The sequence below is a fragment of the Ammospiza caudacuta genome, chromosome 15 (assembly GCF_027887145.1).
Source record: "Ammospiza caudacuta isolate bAmmCau1 chromosome 15, bAmmCau1.pri, whole genome shotgun sequence".
NCBI lineage: Eukaryota > Metazoa > Chordata > Aves > Passeriformes > Passerellidae > Ammospiza > Ammospiza caudacuta.
In genome coordinates, this window is record NC_080607.1 from 11,267,388 (window position 1) to 11,283,157 (window position 15,770).

Consider the following 15,770-nt stretch of genomic DNA (forward strand, 5'->3'; position numbering starts at 1 on the left):
GTTGGGGTGTCCGGGCGACTCTCAGGGCCTTTCTGGGTCTCTGCAACCCTGAGATTGTTAAAAGTTTCTTTTCCCAGCCCGGTGCTTGAAGAATGAGTTGGAGTTCTTAATTTCTCGGTCTCAAGGTTGTTTATTGTATCTTATCCATAAAAAATTTTCTCCTGTCCTGCCGAGGTCCATCCAGCAGGGCAGTTCCAGGCACTCTGCCTGCCCCCTGGCAGTGTTATGTCTTTATACTAAAAACTACATGTACAATGTTTACAATTACTTCCCAATACCTATCACCTATGTTAGACAGTGAGCTTCTGCTCTAAACCAATCTAAAAGTGCCACCATCACAGCAGAAGATGGAGGCCAAGAAGAAGAAGGAGAAAGGCTGGACACGCCCAGATCCCTCCATCTTGCCTCCTGAACCCCCATACCAAAACCCCTAAAATCTACTCTTCCACCCTGTGATAACTTCACTAATATTTTACTTATACTGTTGTGGCTTGCAGATCTTCATACAAGGTTGGTAATTTGCCCCACAGGTCATAATCAAACCCACAGGTGTTCTGGGCTCTGTGCCAGGGTCTCTGAGTCCCCTGGCAGGGGTCCTGGCCATCCTGGACAGCCAGAGGGATGTCCCGAGTTCCCACATTGGACCAGGGGCAGGGCTGAGGATGGGGATGCTGAGGTGTCACAGGGACAGAGGCAGCAGGCAGGGCTGGCTGTGCTGAGAGAACACCCAAATAAGCTCTGGGGACAGCAGACAGGGCTGAGGACAGTGCCAGGTGCTGGGGTGATGGTACAGAAAGCTGTGAGACAGCTCCTGGTAAGGGGGCTCAGTGAGGCCAGGGTAAATACAAAATGAGATTGGAGAAGTTAGTCAGCTCAGTGATCCATCAGGAAGGAATAAAAAGGGGGTTTGGGTACAATAAAGGGTCTCCAGGACCAAGCAGTGCAGGGAGGGCTGCTGCTGTGGGTTTGGTGGGGAGAGGTGCACAGGACCTGCTTCACAAGGTGTTTGTGGCAGAGCTGGTCTCTGCTAGTGACCACAAAACAACCTTTAATGCTGTAGTGGGAGAGTGCACACCAAATAAATCCAGCCTGGGGCTCTACAATTTCAAGAAAGGGAGCTATGAAAAAAGAAGGTGATTAGTCAATAACAACAAACCAAAAAAGGAGCAGGCAGAAAGCAAGGAGCCTGCAAGCAGTCTGGAGGTGATTAAAAAATGCTCTGTTAAAGCCTAAGCAAAACATGTGCCACAACTCAAAAAAGAACTAAGAGGTCCTAAAAATCACCCTGCCTGACTCACTGCTAAGGTTAAGGAGGTATCACAGGGAGAAGGTCAGTGTTTGAAAAGTGAAAAGGTTTCCCACAGGAAGAGAAAAGGAAAAGCCATAAAACATGGCAAGTAAAGAGCAGACAGAAAAGACAGCTAAAAAAGAGCATGAAGATTTTGCAAAGATCTTGCAAGTGTCTTCTAAAAATCTTTATTTAACTATATCAAAAGGAAGAAACTGGCTGGGGAGCCATTGCTCAATACAAAGATGCACCAGGGTGCCAGGGAGGATGAGACATGATGAGACAGCTTGGCACAACTGAGTGTTGTTCTGCACTGCTGCAGGAATTTGGAAGAACCTCATAGCCAGTAAATTAGAGGCACTGGATCAGTGTGACTTCCCAAATAGCTGCAGTACCAGAAGGGTGGCAGGTTCTAGTGCAGCTCTCAGGTGCAAACCAGGCTCTGGAAGGGGACCTGGGAGCTGCAGGGGTCAGTGTCACCTCTGTCCCTGGGTCTGCACCAGCAGCAAGCACATGGGCAGCTGGGACAGAGCCAGCACACAGGGATGCCAAAGAGGGAAAGCTTCCCTTGCCAGCATACTGGGACTTTAGGAATATATCAATTATTCACGTGAATAGGGAGGACCCAATAGACAGAACAGATGAAAGATTTTGTCAAAATTATTTTTAAAAACCATTTACATTGCCATGGGATTGAAACAGTGCTTCTTTTATGTATTGAAACCTCTTTAAGGATATTCCTGTCTTGTAGGTAGTAAAGTGCAAGCTTTAACAGACAGTTTTTGAAGATAAGTGAGATTCAGCAATCAGACTGCCCAAGAATCTCTGTTGGGTCTGGTTTTATTCAGCATCTTCAGTGTTGGCAAGGGAATGGACAGCAAAATCTCCATGTTTGTGGATGATACTAAACTCTTTTAGGAATGAACACATTTTGCCATTGACAAAAGTTTCTGTAAAACTCTTAGAAATGGGAATGAGTGGCAAAAAGGGCAGCTGGGTTGGGTGTGCTGGGGAATGCTGCAGGCTGGTGCCAGAGGCCCCTGAAGGCTGGCTGGGGTCAGCATGGATGGCAGGAGGGCTTGCCTGGGTGAGTTGGCTCCCTCCATCATCATCTAACTGGACAAATGTGTCCCCACTCCAAATTTTGACCCATTAACATAGCAACAGGCTGTTTCTCTTCTTCCCTCCCCTGAGGCTGAGACCTCATAAGACCAGAGGATACAGAAATGCTTGAGGCAGTGATAAATCTTCTTTAGTGGGCTTTTATTTCCTTTTCTTTCACAATATTTTCTTTAGTTTCCTAGCCAAATTTTTTCTAAGGAAAGATTTCTGACTTCCTTTGAGCCACAGCTCAACATCTGTCCACATCGGGGGCTGAAGTAATACACTGTTAAGGGGTTTTGATGTCAAGCCCAAAGCCCCACCAGGGATTTCTGCAGCTCTCCCCTTTCCTCCCTCCTCCTCTTCAAACAGCCTTTCATTTGCTCTCACTAAGTGTGCTGTCATGCCTTTCTTTTTGCCCCGGTTGTGCAGACAGCCTTGCAGGCAGGCAGGTTTGGGTGAGGGATGCTGTGAGCGGCGCGAGGGGCGGGCGGTGCTGAAATGGTCCAGGCGCGCATCCAGCCCGGCTCGGATCGGCCCCTGCCTGCCCCCGAGGTGCTGCTGGATAATCAGGGCACTCACAGAGCCCCGCCAGACCCAGCCCACACACACACACCGCCTGCTGCTCAGGGGGGGCAGGGAAAGATCAGCGGAGCATCCCTTGGAGAGATGGAGAGGAAAGGATGCAGGAGGATTCGGGCTGGGCGCAGGGATGTGTCACTCCTGTGCCGAGAGTGACACAGGAACAGGCGGGAGGCAGGATTGGAGAAAGAGCAAAAAAAAGGTTTTATTCAAGAGAACCGTGCAGTTTTTATAATGACACAGGAACAGGCGGGAGGCAGGATTGGAGAAAGAGCAAAAAAAAAGGTTTTATTCAAGAGAACCAGGCAGTTTTTATAATGACACAGGAACAGGCAAGAGGCAGTATTGTAGAAAGAGCATAAAAAGGCTTTATTAAAGAAAACTGTGCAGTTTTTGTAGTAATACGATAGATTCTATTTGATTGGCTGTGAAAAATGCCAATCACTTGTTTTTAAAATTTTAAAAGTTTAATAGTGATAAAATGGTTATAAAAATAGTAATACAATTAGAGTAATAATAATGTGGACAATTTGAATCAGGACAATATGAGACAATAGAAACAAAGAGTTACAGGTGTTTGGGTACCTTTTTCTGGGCAGCATAAGCCTGAAAAAGGACCCACGTTAACAGAGGATTAACCCTTGAAAACAGTAACTTGTTGCATATTCATACACCTCATACATGATGCATAAATTCCATTCAAACACAGGATTCAGTCTGGACTTCTTCCTCATAATCCTGACGGTGTCATCTCGCCCGAGTGAGGTGGGACAAGTTCATTTCTCCTGATAATGGAGCAATAAATTGTCTTTCTCTGAAAGATTCAGGTGTCCTGTGGCTGCTACCTCAGTGCGAGTCCTTTCTTTAGAAAAAAAGTATCCCACATCGCATAGTTTCTATTTTAACATTCTGTTATAACCTAAAACTATATTTAACACACTACTTAAGAGAATTAATACAGCATTACTTTCTAACACAACACATATCATATTAATTTTAATATTTGCGAAAAGCCAATCATAAAACACTAATTTTTCACTTTGGCTAATTAACAAAAACACCTTTCTCACACACCGTCCTTGAGAAGAACCGAAAGAAGAAGCAGAAAAACACCACCTGCAGATTCTTTATACTTAACAAGTTATCACATCCTTACAATTCCCTAAAAATTCTCACAAGCTGCTGTGAGAAACTCTTGCTGTTTCTCTTTGTCTGTCCCATGGCATCCACAGGGATGCTGCAGAGCCTGGTGGCCCAGGGAAGGTGGCTGTCAGGCCACCAGATCTTTAAAAAGCACCAACAAGCCACCCTCCACTCTTACATGTGCCATATTGAAAATCTGAGTGATGTGAAAAATAAGTACAAACTTTGGCAGGCCCAGACTGACATTAGGAATTGTCGCTGTAGGACATGAAATAAAATGACATACACACTGGAACCTCCAAGGAAAAAGAAGGGAAGTTTATGTTTTGACTCTAACATTTATAGACTTTCAAAAGTGAAAATGGATTGGAGGATGAAAGTGCCACCTCTCCAATGACACTGGACAAAACAACAGTCCATCAAATTTCTCCTCCTCCAGAGAAGAATGTAAAACAATAATTATTTACATTAAAATGCGTGAGAAAATTTGTTACAAGAATGTAAATATTAGCAGGCTTAGAAGAACTTAGAAGAACAGGGAGACAAGGAACCAGCCTGTCAAGGGTGATGTGAAGTGTCAGTGGCAGCCTGTACCATCCCTGAGCCCGCAGTGTCCAGCTGTGTAATGTGATCCAGGTGACAGGCTGAAAGCAGAGCAAGGTGTGAGTCCCCGCTGCAAATATTCCCACAACTCAGCAGAGAAATGTGGGATGTGAGTCCACATCCCTTTAGTGCATGTGAAGGCAGCAGGCTCAAGGGCTGGATCCTGCTTAGTGTCTGCTCGGGGGGATACAGAGCTGGCTGAAAGGAGCCAGAATACGTGAAACACGATCACTGGAAAAAATACAAACCAGAAGATGGGCTGTTTAATGCACTACAGATCCAGCAAAACAACCAGAGCTGAACAAAAACCAGTCCTCATACAGGAACAAAGATACCAGCTCAACCCAGGCTAAACCTGGAAGGAGATGGGTGTGTTGTGTTTTGTTAGCTTGTGTGTCTCCAGGCACTGTGTGGGTCAGACCAAAGCCTGAAACATGGCTGGTGCTTCCTCCTTTTATTGCATCTCTCCCCTCTGCAGAGCTGCTGCCAGCACCAGCACCTCCAGGCTTTTCAGGTTTGGTATCTATGGCCTGTGTCCTGGTTCTCCAGGTTTGGTATCCATGGCCTGTGCCCTGGTTCTCCAGGTTTGGTATCTATGGCCTGTGTCCTGGTTCTCCAGGTTTGGTATCCATGGCCTGTGCCCTGGTTCTCCAGGTTTGGTATCTATGGCCTGTGTCCTGGTTCTCCAGGTTTGGTATCTATAGCCTATGCCCTGGTTCTCCAGGTTTTGTATCCATGGCCTGTGCCCTGGTTCTCCAGGTTTGGTATCTGTAGCCTGTGCCCTGGTTCTCCAGGTTTGGTATCTATGGCCTGTGTCCTGGTTCTCCAGGTTTGGTATCCATGGTTTGTGCCCTTGTTCCTCCTGCTCCATCTGGCCTCCTCCTGGGCCCAGCTCCCCCAGCCCTGAGCTCTCCTAATCAATGAGCAGAGGGAAGAAGGAGAGTTGCTGTCACTGCTAATTACAGCAGCAAAGCAGAGACACAAAGATAAGGTCTCCACCCCTCTGCTGATGCTTTGCAGGATGAGTTGCTCTGACAGGTCACCCACCCAGAAGAGCCTGCTGTCTGTAGTGAGGGACACAAGATATCTTTGGCTGGGCTGGGGTGAGACCTCAGGTGCAGCAGGAGCAACACCAAGACCATTGCTCCTCCCCTGGACCTTCCAGAGCAAATTCAGTTTCCAGATCATCAAGATTCACATCAGTGCCTTTACCGGGAAGTTTTCAATTTTTCTTCACGTACTTTTCAGCCACTCTCACCACTGGCAATCCTCCTCTCCTTTGCTACCATGACAAGAGTTGCAAGGAGCCATTTTCACTTGTAAAGGTCCTCTGCAAGGGTCTGGGGGAAATGCTGAGGTTCAGGTGCCACAATCCCTGCTACACCCCTGGCATTGTCCCAGCTCACTCACAGCCTCTGGGGTCACAGCCATCCTTTTGTTCTCACTCAAACTCACAGCTGAGTGCTGGTGCATGATGTGAACTCCTGCAGCAACACAAATAAAATGTCAGTACCATGACTATTAATAGTGTTTCTATTCCTGCTGCCATTAGGATGGCTTTTGCTACTATTAGTAATAATATTTACATATGCAAAACCACAGATGCAAAACAGATGTTTTGGTTGGGAATCTCTGAAAAAAAATTGTCTCTGCCACATATATTTATGACAAAGATGGAGGGTTAACCACACAGAGTGCCATATAGAGAACAAATAGATGGGGAAAAAGAATGAAATAATTCCTTCCATATTCCTAACAGAGGCCAAAACTTATCCATTCCCTCTCTCTGCTTCTCTCCTTTCCAGCATTTGAGACTTTTCCAATACCAAGCCAGGGATGGTTTCCATATTTGTTCAGACTTGTCTAGTTTTATTTTCCAGTTCAGCTATTTTTTCAGATGCAGCTTTTCCTGATGGATGGAAAATACAAAAGGAATTGCTCATCTGCTCCCTGCAAGCTTTTTCCTGACCACTGGGAAGCTCAGGCACTATTCCAGCCCTGGACTAAACCTTGCCTTGTGGAGAAAATTTGATCCTTGTTTGCTGAGTTCACACGTCTGGGAATAATTTAAACTAAAGGGAAAAGTAAAAGTGAGAAGGACTAGCACTGTCTCTGAGCCCACCTCATTCCCTGCAGCAGGCAGCCCTGCCTGGGAGCATGGCTGTGGCCCTGGATGGGGAATGATCACATCCCCAGAGCTGGCCAATACTGGAAAGCAACAGAGTGGCAGCTCAGGGCAGGGCAAGAGTTCTGGCACTTTCACCCAAGCTTGTTTCACAGAAAGAGAAAAGAACAGAATCTGCCAGCACCAGGGCATCCCCCTCTGCTTTTGGCAGGGGCTGGTGTAGGACTCAGGGACACAGCCAGGAGGATGAGGAAAAGCAGAAGGACAAGGCTGAGAAAAGTACCTCTCTCAAAGGCATTGAAGAGTGGCTTTGCACTGGGGTTATGCAGAGCCCACCAGCACAAACAGCTTCCCTGTGAGCCTGCTGTGGCCTCTTATCCAAATATTTACAGTTGTGCGAGCACCAGCCATTCCCCTGCATCCACAGGTCTCATGTTTGTGGCCAGCTAACTAACTTCAGTCCTTTTCTACTGACAAACCCCCCCAGGACACCTTAATATCCCTGAGCAGGTCCAGGTCCAGCTGCTCCTTCCATGAACAGGAGGAGGAAGAGGAGGAGAAGGAAGGCTCCATCTGCTCTGCAACAACACAGCAATGCTTGAGCAGAGAAAGCCACCAGACAGCAAAGAGTGTCCCTGAGCACTCAGGACTAATAAAGTGCCCCACAAACTAAAGAGCCCCCGAGTGCTACTGAGGACTAAGTAGTCCCTGAATACTCACATCTCTCTCAGGTCAAATTCCACTCTTTAAACCAATCCCCATTACGTTTTACACATCGGGCTGTAGGAGGCCTCCGAGGGGCTGTTAGAGTCTATTGTAGGGGAATAAAGAAAGTGTCAAAAAGACTTTTAATGCCCGGTTAAAAGTGGCCAAAATACAGTCTGCAGTTACCTGATAAGCTGCAAGGTCTCTATTGGGAGAAGTATTTTGGTTTTTCAATTGTCTCAAGCCTTGCATACTTGCAAGAGGCCGGCCTTAGCTCTGAACCAAAGCTTTGTCAAGTATGTTAAAACATTATTAAAAGCCTGGCTTTTGTTCAATAAAGATTTTTAATGCTTGCTGGTTTGGTTTTGGTTTTTTCCTTTATAACGTTTAAGACCAGTAATTATTGAAGATACCAGAGCACTGCAGACTGCTGCAGCCTCTCTGTGCTTTGCAGCATCAATACTTTTTCCAGCACAGTGGCTGTCCTGCCACTGCCATGCCCACTGTGCAGGTGTGGGAATCAAAGTGCTTGGAGGGATTAACAACTCCAGAGATGAATAATAGGGCAGTGCCAGAGCCAGGGGACAATGCCTGAGTCCTGTGTTCATGGGCTCTGCTCATTGCAAGAGAAAATATTCACGGTCTTCTCTTGGTGCAAATTACCCTCTTTTAAAGGGAAACTTGCTGGACATTTCACCTACTTGCTGGTTCAGTTACTCTTTTTCATGAACAGCTACCTATGGCTATGGACTACACCTGGTGTCCATGGCTCTGGTGGTATTTTTTATGGAGATATTTAGACATCAAATTAGGTATTTGAGCAGCTAGAGTTTTGTTTTTTTTTTTTTTTTTTTTTTTTTTTTTTTTTTTTTTTTTTAAACAGATCTGTAATTCATTCAAAGGTTCCATCTCAGAGTGTGAACAGGCAGGAGCAGCCAAGCTGCTGGAAACAGGGTGTTTTTCACCACCCCCTGTTTGCTCCTCTGCACTGTGAGGGCTCTCTGGGGTGAACAAGCCCCATGGTGCTGTTTTGCTGTTATGCTGTGCTTTGGGAGGGGTGTTTGCATAGTAGCAAGCAAGGCCAGCACACAAAATTAATGACATTTGAAGTTCAGTGCAAGTCTTAACTGTCAGGAATGCAGCACTGAATACAAAACTTTAAGCTTCCATATTGCAAAACCTATTAACTGCTTTACCGTTTTTGCAGTCGTGCCAGCTCACTCATACTGGAGCTTTTACCAAGGCATGACAGCTCATTTGTTTAGCTTGGGCCAGGCTTAAAGTTCTGATGAAGCCTAATCTTGTGACCTGTATTTATTTTGGCCAGGGATGCTTTTTGCACAGACGACTTCCTATCCTCCCTAATCTTTCCCGCAGGAAAGGAGCTGGGAGTTACGAGGCAGGGGAGGGAGGCAAAGCCAACCAGACATGCAGGGAGAGAGAAACAAGTGCTGCACATGTCAGTGGAGTGGTCCAGGCTCAGGGACCCTGTCTGTTAGGGGAAGGAATTAAAGGGGGAGTCAACACCTCCATGGTCATTGTTTGAGATGTGTCAAATCCATTATGGTTTCTCTGGAATTTTACCCATCTGGAAATATGGCTGTCTGTAACTTGGACAGCTTCACAACTTAAGAATGGAAATGTCTCTTCTTGGCTTGAACTTATCACACATCCCACTGAAACAGAGAAGAATTTTGGGGGTATAAACCCCCAGCAACCCCATGGGATGTGTCACAGGTTTCCCACAGCTCTCAGTCCCCATGGACAAGCTAGACCTCAGTAAAGTGTCTGTGGGAGGAGTTGCTCTCTCCTGTGTGACTACAGAGGGAGGACAGACCCTGTCACAGCCACCCCAGCTGGATGCCAGCAGTTCCATAATGTGACCTCCCTCACGCCTCACTTCCATTTCTTCTAAAACCAACTCAGAGAAACACATTTAAGTACCTGCCTTGGGCATCAGACTTTCACCACCCATCTAAAATCTGCCTCTTCACATCCCCTGCCACCACAGGCCACTTGGAGATTATGTGTCCATTTACTGGAAAATCTCTGAAAGAAATCAGGGAAGGTGTAATTGGTTCCAGTCTTTCACCCTCTGCTTTGACATGCAGGATAACACCAAAGTGTGTGGAGAAGCCCCATCAGGACCCTTCCGGTACCTTTGCAGCTTGAGCTACACCAGAGAACACCCAAATGTGTTCCTTCCCCTTGGTCTCACCTTCAGGTAAGCTACACAGTAGCTGTAAGGTTAAAGACAGGGAGAAAAAGAGAGAAAAGCTCAGCACAGCCTTCTGGTTGTTTTCCAGCAGAAAGCCAGAACCCCATGGTGGCATTTCCCCTGCTCTGACAGCACAAGTCACCTGGGACATGGCACCACTTTTCCACTGGAAGCCAGATGCTTGAAGTACCAAACTGCTTTCTAAAAATGTCTTTTGTCTCAAGTTGTGAAGCAATGTGGTAAGCACAAACCTGCCTTTCTAATGCAGCAGTGGGACTCTGCACTGTGCTGGCGCTAGAACTGCTTGTGACCTTCACAAAACCGTACTTTATATTCAGAAATAGGGCTCTGAATGCAGAGCCATGGCAGTGGGGCAGAGGGGTTTTCTGAAAGACAAACCACAAGTCAGGTTTGGTTTCTGTTTGGTGTCTTGAGTTTGACCAATTCCCATGAGTTGAAATAAAAAAAATTCTGAGTAGCTGGAAATATTCCCCAGTTTCATTCCCATGGAAGAAAAGTGCTTAAAAGCATTCTAAGGTTAATGGGAACATAATGAAAGAGACATTTCTGTAGAGCAGAAATTTTAGTATATGACTCCTTTAAATACATTTTCCAAGCAATAAAGCAGAAAAATTTGGGATAGAGTTCAAATCCCTCTCTAACCTCTGGAAATTGGGTGGCAAGGAACTAATCTATTGCACTGCTGCAGGGATGCTCCAGTTCAGGGCTCTGCAGTGGCTGTGCTGAGTCAGCACCCACATGAGCAAATCCCCCACTGAGTGGGAAACAGAGCACCCAAACTGCTCTGGTAAAAGCCCTGAAACCCAGCCCAGCCAGGCAAAAGGTGCAGGGATTTGTCCAGGAATGACATCTTTGCAAGGCTGCCTAATTAGGTAACTGGGGAATATGTGGGCATTCTGCACCCCTCACTGCCATCTAACCACTGGCCAAGGGCTGGGATTTGGGAAGATGGTGAAGTTGGTCAGTAGCAGGGTGACACTTGCCTCCCACTGTCAAGCAGCCTGTCCAGAGGTTCTTTACAAACCCAGAGGTGCACAGAAGACTAAATTAATTACTAAATCAGGGATAATTCTCCCTGCTCCAAAGGGGCTGGAATTTGCAGAGGGGGGTCACAGTAGCTGCTTGTGCTCATTGTGTGCTTTCCCTGCCTATGTGCTAGCTGTGACAAAGGTTGGTCATGCAATTACACATATATCATGTTAATCAATTGTACCACCATTTAAACCAAAGAGAAACATGGGCATAATAAATAGTTTAATAATAAATAGTTTAATAATTAATATTTCATTATTGTATTTTATTTGTGGTTTACAAATATACTGACATTGGACTAAAGTGGTTGCAGATGTTTTGGTAAGAATGTCAAACCCACAAGCAGTGGGTTAGGAGAGAGCCTGAATAGGCCACTGGCTTTTAAACTACTTGAGAGCTGCTTAATGTGCACCGTGTCCTGCAAGGTTTCCCTTACTGTGACCATTTACAATAAACCTTAAAAAGGCTTCACCATCAATGCACATTTCAAACTCTAGGGATGTGTTGTATGCAGAACAGACACACACAAATCCCACAGGTGATTTGCTGAATCAGGACAGTAAAGTGGGAACTATTTTCTGCCACTGCCCTGTGCTTTTCTAAGGCACTGAATTTTAAATGCCCTGCCAAAGGGGAGCACTGATCTCACCACAGACGTGCCCTTGTCCCCTTGCTCCAGTGCCACCCTGCCTGGATATGTTGCAGCCCAGAGGTGAGGGCCCAGCAGATCAAATCCATTGCACAGTCCCACATTACAGATGTTAGCAGACAAGCTCCTCGTCACCCCTGACCTTTCTGCCACGGGAAAATGCTGGGAGGCTCATTTCCCCTGAGAGCAAACAGCAGCAGTTCCACATGGCAGGACAACAGCCATTGAGGACCTCCCTTTTCAGTGCAGGTAAACAATTGTGCAAGCCATGAGCAAAGATCTCCAGAATTGTCAGGCTGAGGACACAAGATTTTATTTCTATTGACTCAGTTTAAGTGCCACAGAAGGCTCTGGGAAGAGAGATGCAAAGAAAGGCTGTGGTGATGGACAGCCCAGCTGATTCAGTGGGAATCAGTCGGAGCAGAGCAAAGCAAACAGGGGGCTGGCTGTGCCAGCAGGCTGTGCCTCCCATCCTGTTTGTGTTTATGGGACACAGCCCTGCCACCAGCTGCATTTGCAGTGATGGATGGCTTCTGCAGAGCCCTGTGTACCTGCTGGGCCATGAACAGCACCCACTCCACATACTTGGTCTGTCCCAGGTGTGCCATGCCCGCTGCTCAGATCCTGCACAGGGGACAGCAGGACAATGTGTGTCCAGACAGACACACAGCAGCAGTTCCCTCCTTGGGAGAGAGATGAGATACAGAGAGCTGACAGCCGCAAGGAGAAGGCAATGGGTGCTTTAGCAGCTGCCTGTAGCTCACTGACTCTTTGCCTGTGCAGAGCACACGTGTAGAAAGACAAGCCTTGCCTTGCAGCTTTGTGGCATTCCCAGCATGTGTTTTTAGGAAGCCACAATGATGTTCAGGCATTGGATCACCCTTAAAAGCCACCAACCATCACCAGGCCTGTTATGTCAGCCCTGGGCAGGGCTGGAGAATCTCCAGAAGACAAGCAGCACCTTGCAGCCCCACATGCCACGTACCTGAGAAAGGATTTAGGAAAGGAAAAGGATTGAGAGTAGCTGTGTTCAGGCATTCATAACCTGAATGGTACTAGTTAGTCAGGGATTTAGTATTGTGCTTGTAGAAGAAATGCTTTAGCAGTTCCTCAGCAGCATGATGCCATTATCTTGTTGACAGTGCTCTGTGTCACTGATACTGTCTCTGCTGCAGCTTCTGTTCAGAACGATTTGCTTCATTAAGCTTTCATCTAAGCTCTCCCTTTTGCAGGACATTTCCCTTCATTTTCCCACAGGTACTAGAGCATCCCTCAATAACTGTAAACAAAAGTTGCAATGAGGGTGTTTGATATTAATGAACATTAGGAAGAAATGAGGTAAGCAACAGCTCTGGAGTCTTTGGTGCCTGTGGCATGACACAGCTCAGGCCACAAACCATCTTAGCGCAGGGAAGTGAAGAGGCAGCCCATCCCCAGGACCCACATCCATGTTCCCTCTGAGACCCTTCAGAGCCCCACTTTGCCCGCTCTGACAAGCAGGCTCTCCACAGCCAGTCTCCAGCTGCACGATCTTTAATTTCTCAAACCCCTTGACCTGCATCCCGTCCTGTCAGGATCACTGAGGTGTGTGCCCTATCCTGCAGGGGCACCGAGGTGTGTGCCCCCATCCTGCAGGGGCACGGAGGTTTCTGCCCCCATCCTGCAGGGGCACGGAGGTGTGTGTGCCCCCATCCTGCAGCAGCACCGAGGTTTCTGCCCCCATCCCCATCCCGCCGCCCCGGGCTCCCCGCACCGAGCAGCCCCAGCGGAGCCCGCAGCGCTCCAGCTGCCCGCGGCTCTGCAGAGCACAGCAGAGCACAGCAGAGCACAGCAGAGCGTGTCATACTTCTAAAGAGTGACAAATTGCCAGGAAGGGCCCCCCCCGCACCCCGGCTCTGCTATGCGCTGCCCAATTCCCCCGTGCCGCATTAACAGCTAATAAAACAATAGAGCTTTTAGTGGGGAACTTCAAAGGGCTCTCAGGCAGATGAATGAATTTCGCATTTCTTCACTTACTGTCAGCACTAAGGGAGAGAAGGGCAGGCTGAGGTCGAAGGCTTCAGCAGGCAGCAGCAAACAAATACAGCCTGGTATTCGGGCTACTGCAGAAAACGGAGTGGGAAATCAGCTAAGCACTTAGCAAGTACCAGGATTTTCTTCCACTCAGCTCATCCACTTCTGCTGCCCTATTTTCTTTTTTGGTCTTCAAAAAAAAAATACTATAAAAATTAAACAAACCTCCATAGCTACACCTAAACCATAGGCTGAGCCAGCAACAGCTCATTTCAGTGTGCAGAATCTTTAGGCAGCCTGGCCCAAACTCAAGCAAACATAATTATTTTCAGCAACACAATTGTATTTGGTAAATGTGCCTTGAGGTCCCACAGCTAATTCACAACTTTGTGTCCATCTACAAAATACATTCTGCAAACCATTAGCTCATTGTCATGTGCAGCCACAATGGGCACCTACATGAATTAAACTACGAATTGAGTGACTAAGAGTGGGTTAATACTCCTTGGAAGAGATTTCCGGTTTAGGACATGGAGAAGGAAGTAAAATTAAGCAGGAAAAATGGAAAGGATAATATTGTATAGCTCAAACAATCAGAATTATTGTATAGATCAAATCAAAGAACCACAGAATTGTTTGTGGTGGATTTTAAAGCTCGTCTCATTCCAAGCCCCTGCCATGGGCAGGGACACCTTTCACTATCCCAGGCTTGCTCAGACCTCCTTCCTACCTGGCCTTGGACACTTCCAGGGATGGGGAAGCCACAGCTTCTCTCTACACCCTGTGCCAGGGCCTCAACACCCTCAGAGGGAAGAATTTCTTCCTTATATCTAACACAAACCTTCCATCTTTCAGATTAAACCCATTCGTCCCTTGTCCTAGCACTCTCTGCCTGTGTAAAAACCATACCTCACTGGCTACGTCGATAAAGATTCTCCTGCAGGTTCCTCTCACATGGAGCAAGGAAAACCCAGAGCTCAAGACCATAAATTGCACCTACAACTGAGATACTCACTGGTGGAAGAGACTGTCAAGGCCACTAGCAAGACTCTGCCAGCCACACCTTCACCAGGGGTGGAGCCTAGAGGGTAGTTTGGAAGGAAATAGGGATGGAAAAGGTTTTAAACAGATGAAGAATCATTTCACAAAACTGCCACAAGCAACACGGCTCAGTTTCTTATATTTCTCCTCTCTTTTCTGACCAACTTTTGTTAAGTCACAGCCTTTAACCCCACACAGTATCTGAGGAAGAAAAGAAAAATCTGATTGTTCTCTGCATGGCTTTTTTTTTTTTTTTTTTTTTAATCCTTATGTAGTACATGACACTCAAAACAACAGGAATAAATTATTCTAGCTTTCAGAGCTGGCATGTTTTAGCCCCTTGAATACCATCATCCATATTCTACATCACATCCCAGCGCAGCCCAAGCGGCTTCTTCTGCACAACAACTTTAAAGGTTGCAATCATTCATGTCGTGCTCAAATCTGCTGCCAGATTTTCAAAGCATTCTGCACTTGGCTGTCCTGGCAGCCACTCCTGGGTTGGACCCTGTGCCAAGGGCTCCCCGTGGCCGTGCAGGGGCAGCGTTTGCAGGCAGGGAGCTCCCGGGGCGCTCAAAGCAGCCGGCTGGCAGCAGGGGAGGGAGGCTGCCTCCTGATAACCAAGCTGACAATTTCTAGGTTCTCTAAAACCAGACCCTTCCAAGAATGCCCTTTGTTCAGCAGTTGCTCCATTCAGTCTCTCTCGCTGTTTGCTTGTAATTTATTCCTTCTAAAAGCCTTGCCCTAGGCTAGCAGAAAATGAAAACAAGGAGCCAGATTTTCTTTTTTTTTTTTTCTCCTCACTTTTGCTCTTTCATCAAGAACAGTGAAAATTTGGCACAGTCAAATATTTTGTTCAGCTCTTTCTTTCAGTCTTTGAAGTCCCCTAAAGCCTTGGTAGGAGTCTAGGCTTCCACTCACATCTGCTTTGCATGAAGCCATTTACCGCACTTTATTTGTGCCATATTCGATTTTTCAGGACAGGGACAGAACTAACGAAGCATTTACATTCTTGGGAAAGTGGCATAGATACAACTACCACATTACTCTGATAGAAACACACTCTAACTGACATATTTCAAGTTCTCAAGCAAGGATCTATGTCATGCCACAGGCAGCAAAGACTCCTGAGCTGTTGGTTACTTCATTTCTTCTTAATGCTCATTTAATATCAAACACCCTCATTGCAACTTTTGTTTATTGAGGGATGCTCTAGTACCTGTAGGAAAATGAAGGGAAATGTCCTGCA